Source organism: Myxocyprinus asiaticus, chromosome 1 (assembly GCF_019703515.2).
Source record: "Myxocyprinus asiaticus isolate MX2 ecotype Aquarium Trade chromosome 1, UBuf_Myxa_2, whole genome shotgun sequence".
Taxonomy (NCBI): domain Eukaryota; kingdom Metazoa; phylum Chordata; class Actinopteri; order Cypriniformes; family Catostomidae; genus Myxocyprinus; species Myxocyprinus asiaticus.
The window spans coordinates 30,885,992-30,895,070 of NC_059344.1; the positions used below are offsets into that span (position 1 = coordinate 30,885,992).

A 9,079-nucleotide genomic window follows, 5' to 3' on the forward strand; every position below is an offset into this window, starting at 1 on the left:
AGGAAAAGCAAAGAGGGCGTAGGCAGTTGAGATGACCATTAAAGTAGCGCTACAATGTGCAGTATTGTATGGGTGAGGGGATGAGGAGTGGGAAGGTTTTGGTGGTGGTGGAGGGGAAGGGGTGCGTGACAAGCAGAAGGGGTTTATTTGGCTTTGTTTATATGGCTTTATTTACAGCTAAATCACTGTCGATTCAGACAAGAGCTGGGCCCTGCGAGAGCAGCTGGAACTCGTCAGGAATGCGTAGGCTCTGTGGAGGAATGCAGAGTGCAGAACAAGAGGACAGAAGACCGCCAAGAACCTGGTGGGTGCTGTTAGACGTAAGAAGATCCAGCTAAACATCACAGGGAAGAGTAATGGGAATGTGAGGCAGAGATCATAAGCGAAAATGCTGGGATAGGCAGAGCTCTCAGCTCTGACTGAGAAAACAACGGACTCCAACTTCCTTGCTTCCTTTCTCTTTTCTCTCATTTTCTAAAATCTTTCCATTCTAGAATCGACCAATTCACACACACACCAGTTCTACATCTACACCGCTAAAGCTATTCACTCCTGGTCAAACCAAAAGAGATTCGTTAGTGCCATTCTTACACACCATACCCCCCATAAAGGATCACAAGGGGAACATTAGGGACTTTCTTTTCTTTCTAGTTTTTACACTGTTACTGGTCTTTCACAACTGTTAGTGTAAAAAAAGAAATCACAGCCACTTCTCTTACTGGCAAAGTCAAGATGGAGGTTTCTGAACATACATAGCCACTGAAATAAAATCTATACAGTATATTTTTTCCAAATATCTGTAATTCTTGAATATTTTAATTCTTTGCGAAAACTACTTAAAGGTAAAGTGTGTAATTTCTGTGCCACGCAGGGACTAAAAATGAAATGTTTTTCATTTCGGTTCGTTCTAAGCAAAAACTGTATTTTTTGTTCCGGTTCAGAAGTTCCGCAGCCTCCTTTCCAAATGGTAACTGGTTAAAACAAAATTCCTTCAGGATCAAAGCACGTTTTATTTTTTCGGGCAACATGAAGTGGTGTAGTTCCAAATATTTTCTGTGATAAACCCTCTGGCCTCATGAAAAAATTATAAGAACAAAATTAACCGGTTACCAGCATTAAAAAAAAATAAAAAATTTAACTCCAGAACAATTGAAAATCACTTTGTTCCGGTTTTCGGTTATGTTCTGCTAAAAAATGTCATTTGTTTTCGTTCCTTGAACTGTTTTTAGTCCCTGGTGCCATGACTGTCCCCAAACGCTACTGCAAAAAGAATAGTTTTAAACATGTTACCAGAACACTCTCCCTGTCTGCAAATTGTTCGATAAAACAGATTATCTAGTTGAGCCACTCTGTATTTTGACATGCACAGCTATACGTAATTGAGCTACAGCAGGTTCCCTATCTGTCACTCACTCGACGTTGTGTCGATGTAGTGACACTAGGGGTCACTCTTGGGAGCCCGAGACACCTCTGGTCTTTGATAAAAGGCCAATGAAAATTGGCGAGTGGTATTTGCATGCCACTCCCCTGGACATACGGGTATAAAAGGAGCTGGTATGCAACCACTCATTCAGATTTTCTCTTCGGAGCCAAACGGTCATGCTCACTGAGCTGAATACTACCGTTCATTCACCTCTGCTGGATCTGACGCCGCATTTCAGCGGCTTCTCCCCCCTCTGCACTGGTGCATTGCAGAGAATGCCCCTGGGCGCTTCAGCAGAAATAAATGAGTATATTTCTCTAAAAGAGTATATTTCACTAAAAGAGCGGCACACACGGAACGTCTTTTTAAAGACGTGTCTTTTTAAAGATGCTTTTCCGATTGTGTGTTATTTCTGGTTGCGCTCGTTATTCTCCCGCCTTCTGATGGTCACGATCACTGTCTTTCGTGTCTGGGCACTGCTCATGCGGAGACAGTGTTCATGGATGGTCATGTTCTCATTGCGATGATATGTCCATGGCAACGTTGCGGTCGCGGCTCGCCTTTGTAAAGCCACCCCAGAGGCTCCCCTCACTACCCTCGATGGTGGGGCGGCCAAGGGCTATTCAGCAATCCCCAGGTGGATAAAGGCGCTTGCGGTGCACCTATGCCCGCAGAGCGCCGCCACCTGGCACGGGTGCCCAAAGCCCCCGTCCAAGGCCTGTAGGTTTATGTCGTCTCTGACGGCCAAGGCCTACGGTGCCGCTGGACAAGCCGCCTCTGCCCTGCACGCCATGGCTCTCCTGCAAGTCCACCAAGGGGCTAAAGGAACTGCACGAGGGTAGTTCCGCCCCAGGATTGATGCAGGAACTGCGCTCGGCGACCGACCTCGCTCTCCGAGCGACGGAGGTCACGGTGCGGTCTCTCGGGCGGACGATGGCCACACTAGTGGTCCAGGAGCGGCACTTTTGGCTCAACCTGGTCGAGATGGGTGAGGCAGACAAGACACGATTCCTTGCTGCCCCCATTTCCCAGGCGGACCTATTCGGCGACACTGTCGAGGACTTTGCACAGCAGTTTTCAATGGTAGAGCAGTAGATGGATGCTAGCCGGTATATCCTGCCCCGGCGCGGCTCAAGATCCCGCACCCCGTCTACTCATCACCAAGGGCGTCCCCCTTCGGCCCGGCCCTGGCGTGGAGCCCACCGCAGGAAGCAGACGCCACCCGTCTCGCGGCCACCCAGAACCCGTGAAAGGCTTCAAAGCGCCCTTGAGACGGGCGACCCAGGGACAACGAAACCTGCTGCTCTGGAGCTGGTAAGCAGATTTCCATCTTTTTGTTACCTTTTGCATTTAATTGCGCTGCATGCCCAAGTGGCTGCAGTACTCAAGAGCTCAGCAAGAGCGGTTTCCTTGTTCCCTGGGTCACGTATCCGGTGTGCACGGCCGTCATCATGACCACCGTCCACCACTCTATTTGGCAGGCAGGTGTATGCCTTTTAAGTGGCGTCTGTTCGCTAAGTGGTGTTCTTCCCGTCGGGAAGACCCCCAGAGATGCGCAGTCAGATCAGTGCTTTCCTTCCTGCAGGAGAGGTTGGAAGGGAGGCTGTCCCCTTCCACTTTGAAGGTGTGCGTTGCCACCATAGCAGCACACCACGACGCAGTCGACGGTAAGTCCTTAGGGAAGCACGACCTGATCATCAGGTTCCTAAGAGGTGCCAGGAGGCTGAATCCCTCCATCGGACCTCTCTGTAGTTCTTCAGGGTCTACAGAGAGCCCCCTTTGAGCCTTTGCAGTCAGCCGAGCTTAAGGCACTCTCCTTGAAGACTGCCCTCCTGACTGCGCTCACTTCCATCAAGAGGGTAGGTGACCTGCAAGCGTTCTCTGTCAGCGAAATGTGCCTGGAGTTCGGTCCAGGTTACTCTCACTTGATCCTGAGACCCTGACCGGGCTATGGCCCAAGGTTCCCACCACCCCTTTAGGGACCAGGTGGTGAACCTGCAAGCGCTGCCCCAGGAGGAGGCAGACCCAGCCCTCTCGTCGCTGTGTCCGGTGCACGCTTTACGCATCTATTTGGATTGCACGCAGAGCTTTAGAATCTCTGAGCAGCTCTTTGTCTGCTTTGGTGCACAGCGGAAAGGAAGCGCTGTCTCCAAGCAGAGGATTGCCCACTGGCTCCTTGATGCCATAACTATGGCATATGTCGCCTAGGACATGCCGCCCCCTGTAGGGCTACAAGCCCATTCTACCAGGGGTGTAGCGGCTCCCTGGGCCCTGGCCAGGGGTGCCTCTCTAACAGACATTTGCAGAGCAGCGGGCTGGGCAACACTCAACACCTGTGCAAGGTTTTACAACCTCCGGGTGGAACCGGTTTTGTCCCAGGTAGTGGCACGCAACACAAGCAGATAAGCCCGGGATAGCTGGCCGGGTGTATCGCTTGCACATAGCGCTTTCCACCTCCCTTGGAGCTGAAGACGTGCGCCATTAATTCCCAATAGTGTTCACAAACTTTGTTCCCTGGTTGACTTCCTCCGGGCCCTGTGGCAGTCGAGTTTTCGGAGAGACTCACTGCCGGCCCAATACACGCGCTAAGAACCCTGTTCTGGGGTAGGTGCTCCGCATGTGGCGGTTCCCTGTAAGGCTAACCCCATACGATTATATATCTTCCGCTAATTCGTTTCCCTGTTGGCAAACTTCCAGTCTCCATGTTTGTAGTAACTCCTTCCCCATTGGGCAGGATCTACCTTGAAGACTCCCCACATGGTTGGAAAGACCATGTGATGTATTTTTCCACTTAAATATCCCCCCTCTCTTTGGGTGAGGTGTGGTCTCCGCGATGTCTTCCCCTTGGGAGGGACACCCCCCGACTAGACCTGGCGGCCCAGTCGGATAATCCCCCTTCTTTTTTAGGGAGTGGAAAAAAAGAAGGGGAAAAGAGGCCATGACTGGTTTAAGCCTGTCTCTATCTTTTGGGTAGTCGACTTGTCCCCAAAAAGGGCCGATCGACACTCATAAATATGTTGGGGGAGGTTACGTGTCGACCTGGTGTGCTGGCTATGAGGCACACAGTAGTCTGCCCACCACACACTGCCAGTTCACGTAACACAGTTCAGCCAATTGTGGCGTTTCGTATAGGGACCCCTAGTGTCACTACATCGACACAACGTCGAGTGAGTGACAGATAGGGAACGTCATGGTTACCTGTGTAACCTCCGTTCCCTGATGGAGGGAACGAAACGTTGTGTCCCTCCTGCCACAACGCTGAACTACCCGCTGAAATGACCGGACCTTATATCGGCTCCTCAGCATAAAACCTAAATGAGTGGTTGCACACCAGCTCCTTTTATACCCGTATGTCCGGGGGAGTGGCATGCAAATACCACTTGCCAATTTTCATTGGCCTTTTATCAAAGACCAGAGGTGTCTCGGGCTCCCAAGAGTGACCCCTAGTGTCACTACATCGACACAACGTCTCGTTCCCTCCATCAGGGAATGGAGGTTACACAAGTAACCATGACGTTTTTCCATAACTGAGCTGTGCATTCTTTCTATCTAAGTATACATGATATAATATGTAATCAAATATTTGAAGGATGGATGACAGATAAGTCAGGTTCAATTCAAGTTGTGAGTCACCTGTTTTCAGAGCATGCATGCAAGTCAATTCCATTTGTGGTCTTATTAATGTTTATACATGCTGGATGAAGCTGAGCTCTAATCGCATTATCTAGGTTTGTTAGTCTGATTTAGCAAAAATCTTAACAATGTTAACTTGATATTTTACAGAGATGAGTTATTGTTTTAGTAGACATACTGAATTTTGCAGTGTCGGGCTTGTCGGAATGCTCAAATATACAGAGTAAGTTTTGATAACATGACACAGAACCAAAATGTCAACCTACAATTGGCATTCTGGTACTAGTTCTCTGAATATTAAGCTGGGATAGGAGAAAGTATTTGACAAGTTTTCAAACAGCAGTATTCAAAGTATTTTACTTGTTACTCAGAAATTGTTTATGGACCTCTTCACATAATATCCAGTGACGCTCATGTTCTGTGATAAGGTCTATAAACAATTTCTGTGTAAAGAACATTCTTCTTCTCCAAAGGGGCACAACAAGGGCTTTTCCAGAAAGGGTAAAAGTGTGAGAGAAAGCGTTCCTTCCACATCTTCTCTTTCTGACATTCTCACTCTCTTAAAAAGCCAGATAGGTCCATTCCAGAGCTCAAGCAGCCCACTGCTTAGCAACTGAGTAAATAGAAGACCAGCCAAAGGGAGAGGTTCTGAAATGAGGGTGCATGGAGAAGCTTTCACTTTAAACAACTCATTCTCAGTAAAGTGCAGTTTTACATTACATTTTACAGCAAGTTTAGGAATATCTGAGTTAACATACATTCCTCTTAAAAGACAAATTTACAACTGATTGGGGGTGTATGGAGGAACAATAACTTGGATGAGCCATGATTGAAGGATTAGTTCACCCAAAAATGAATATTCCCTCATCATTTAATCACCCTCATGCCATCCCAGATGTGTATGACTTTCTTTCTTCTTCAGAACACAAATGAAGATTTTTAGAAGAATATTTCAGCTCTGTAGGTCCATTCAAAAAGTGAATGGGTTCCAAATTTTTTAAGCTCCAGAAAACACATATAGCCATCATAACAGAAATCCATACGACTCCAGTAGATTAATTAATGTCTTCTGAAGCTGAATGCTAGGTGTGTGTAAGAAATAGATCTATATTTAAAACTTTTTTTACAAATAAAATTAACGAGGGTCGAGGTCAAGTGCATTGGCAAGTTCATGCGAGAACTGACACGTAAAATACAGAAAAAAATGGAAGCACAGTAATGTTTAAAACAGAGGAGCATAGATAACCATACACACATGCCTCATTTGGATACGTCAACTTTTGTGCTTACGTCACGCGAGAGGCAGTTTGAACTCCACCCTACTCAACAAGCTGGCCGGAAGTGAACAATTTTAGTAAAAATAATATTGACCTGTTTCTTACCAACACCTAGCGTTTCGCTTCAGAAGACGTTAATTAGACCACTGGAATCATATGAATTATTTTTATGATGGTTATATGTGCTTTTTGGAGCTTCAAAAATGTGGCACCTATTCACTTGCATTTTATGGACCTACAGAGCATAAATATTCTTCTGAAAATCTTAATTTGTGTTCTGCTGAAGAAAGACAGTCAAACACATCTTGGATGGCATGAGGGTGAGTAAATTATGAGAGCATTTTCACATTTGGGTGAACTATCCATTTAAGGGACATTTCTCCCCTCTCAAGTTCCAAAATGTATATATTTTAACTGAACATCAGGAATTCAATAGGCCTATATTTTGTAGAGCCAAAACAAGAGGAACAATTAAATAGTTTATTTATCATACAGGATCTATTTATGATAAATTTTAGACTTCAAATAATTGTATATTTTTTTACACATAACAGAAAAAGTATGGAAACTGTCCATTCAAAGTTCATACCCTATAACAACTGGTAAGACATTATGACAACATTACTGTAAGTTGTAATTCATAAAGTGATTGGTGACTAAAGGCTACAGTTTTAATTTGTTATATGCACAGTAAGTGCAAATCCTTAATATTTTGCAGAGGACAATAAGCCAAAGGAAGTTAATGTCCCTGTAATCCTTTTTTTGTATATATTATATCTATTTACTTGTGGCAGGCGATTACACAGACACCGCTGTTGTAGCAATTAAGGGTGTGACAGTAACAATAAATCTAACAAGTGACTGACTCAAGTCAAACACAACAGAGCAGATGGGACATACCCAGAATGGGCTGAGTGGACTCCCTTTGCTGTCTGTTTTAAAGGGGCCAGGCATTGTTGTTTTTTTAACTTTATTATTATTCTTTGAGGTTGCACAAAAAAACAGTCATAGTATAGTTTAAATGACCTTTTTCCACCCTGTCTCTGGCCCTATGTCTAAAACGATCTGTTTTCTGTGCCTTCTCCTTTTATACTAGGGATGAGCATTTTGGTAATTTTGTCTACTCGAGTACTCGGACTAATTACTTGAGTACTTGTCGAGTACTCGAGGGACAATTATATGTTCATAACTGTATATATAATTACATGTCTGACAAACGTCTATGGCTGCTGCATTGTGCCTTGGTGTTCCAGTGTATCGTCTATTCATTATTTTAGGCTGTTATAAAATAATATGTTGCAAAACATACAAAAGAGTCAAAATGTAATGCATCATATTTCATCATTATGTGAAGATTCGCTGTCCAACTCTGAAAGAATGTGCCCAACGCATGTCTGTCTGTTCTTCCCTCAGGTTACCGTAGTAACCTTAGTAAGCACGTACCAGTTTTTTTAGTGACTGTCTGAACCATCTATTTTCAAATAACAGGAGACACCATAACCATTGCATTTTTAATATGCATGTTAAATTGAAGTTCAGTTTGTAGACGCTGCATTGTGTTCCATTTAGCTGAGCTCTGTTTAGCTGTTTGAAACACTCGCCTGCTGTATATGCGTTGCTTCAGCACGTTGAGTCCACTGCCACATGCGCCTGGTGTGTGTGTGTCCCCAAATGTTCGCTCTTGTGAGGAAAGCCGCGATGTATTGTTGTTGCTGTGATTCATGAAGCGTTCCATTCATAGACTTTGATTATATATGACTAGTATTAGTATTCCAAACCACAATTATAGTACTATGAAACTGTATGTACTGTAACTGAACTGTAAAGACACTGGCTACGTTTACATCTACACCAATACTCTAATTACTGCAATAATTAGAGTATAAGGAATAATTAGATTAAGATTTTTACATGATTTGGGAAAACCTCTTCAATCCAGTTTTCATGTTACTTGCCATTACTCTGATTATTCACTGAGAAATATGATGTTTTAATGCTTTTTTATAAAATAATATTACAAAAACATCTTGTTGCAAATATGTATCTTTAAATACAGCTTGGCATAAGGAAAATTAGTCAGTCAGTTTTTGAGTCCTTTTGAACTATTTATTAAAAGAACCGGTTAATAAGAGTCATTTTCGACTACACTGGATGCTGTGTCTGTTTTGTTTCACTAAAAGAATCGGTTCATAAGAGTCATTTGTTTGTCGGATTACACTAGTTGCTATGTCTGTTTTGTTTCACTAAAAAGAATCGGTTCATAAGAGTCACTTGTTTGTGAATCGTTATACACGTGCTGCATGTTGTGTTCCGCCCGTGAGGACAAACTCATTTGAAAAACGTATTTGCCATTGTTTTGCGGTATACAGTCTTTTTATCTCACCAAAATTCAATTTAGACTGCAAACGGACATTTATAACATGGGAAAATATGTTTTCTTTTGCCGTGGGGTTGTAGATTCTGCAGTTCGGGAGCACCACTGATGGAAAACAATGCAAGAAACTGCCGTTTCACATGAAGCCGAGAAGTAAGTGCAGCTTTTGTTCGTGATGTTTTTGAACTTGTGCTTGAGCGTAACATCATCAGATCCGTCTGCAGCACTGGCGCAGGTGCTCTTTAGTCAGAGTGGATCAGAGAAATATGATTAAAGCGTTTACATGCCAGTATAATGAGATTAAAATAGGAGTTACTCCACATATCTTACTGTGATTATCATTACTCTGATTATTAGCATAATCGCAATATC

At 44.1% G+C, this 9,079-nt stretch overlaps 1 protein-coding gene and 1 long non-coding RNA gene across 2 annotated transcripts in view; one reads left to right on the plus strand and one right to left on the minus strand.

The window, feature by feature from the left end:
- The window catches only part of LOC127443924 (CD81 antigen-like), a 55,838-nt gene that overhangs the window by 42,917 nt on the left and 3,842 nt on the right, over positions 1-9,079 (minus strand). The window lies entirely within an intron of this gene.
- LOC127443979 (uncharacterized) overlaps positions 178-9,079 on the plus strand; it is a 15,342-nt gene continuing 6,440 nt past the window's right edge. The window contains exon 1 of the long non-coding RNA XR_007897738.1: positions 178-304. This is a non-coding gene — a long non-coding RNA (uncharacterized LOC127443979). The remainder of the gene's footprint in view (positions 305-9,079) is intronic.